The 665-nt window shown below is 42.6% G+C and overlaps 1 protein-coding gene across 1 annotated transcript in view; it reads left to right on the top strand.

Annotated features, from left to right (window-relative positions):
• The window catches only part of Sept14 (septin 14), a 25,025-nt gene that overhangs the window by 5,218 nt on the left and 19,142 nt on the right, over positions 1–665 (top strand). The window lies entirely within an intron of this gene.

Below are 665 nucleotides of genomic sequence, written 5' to 3'. Positions count from 1 at the left end.
AGCAGGACCTTAGGACAGACAGCCGAGAGCCGCCCTGTCTCCACGGGGAATCAAACCCGGGACCTCTCGCATTGCGGGCAGTGCTCTTAACCGCTGAGCCATCTCTCTGCTCTCATTTTTTTTTTTAAAACTGAAAAATATTTCAGTGTTCTTCAAAGTCTGACACACAACAGCATATTCTCTTTCTTTTCCACATTAGTGACTAAAAGGGAGCCCTAACCAATATGAAGACTTTCAGGGACATCTCATTGTGACTGTTCATGGATGCATTGGAAGCAAATGTCATTGTCACTCAGCAAACTCTAGTTCTATACACGGTTAGAATAATAAGATGCTGCTGTGATACAACAATATAGAATAATCTGAGCAAGATCATTAGCATAGTCTGTGATTGGATGTTTCCTGTCCTGACCACAGGGTACCAAATAGCTGACTCAGGGGCTGAATATAAATCATAAATGTTTAGCTGATAGCTCAGTCTTATTACTAGCTAACCCTTCCATTTGAATTAACCCAGGATTTTATCTATGTTTAGCCACATGGCTTGGTACCTTGTCTCATTTTGCTTCTCTGCAGTTTCCTTACCCTCTGACTCTGCCCTTCCTTCTCCTATTATTCTTTCTGCCTCTGGCCCAATCTCTTCTTACCCTACTATCAGCCAGTCA

The sequence above is a fragment of the Microtus ochrogaster genome, chromosome 2, assembly GCF_000317375.1.
Source record: "Microtus ochrogaster isolate Prairie Vole_2 chromosome 2, MicOch1.0, whole genome shotgun sequence".
NCBI lineage: Eukaryota > Metazoa > Chordata > Mammalia > Rodentia > Cricetidae > Microtus > Microtus ochrogaster.
The sequence above is the reverse complement of the archived record's forward strand: the minus strand, read 5'-3'. Positions and strand labels throughout refer to the sequence as shown.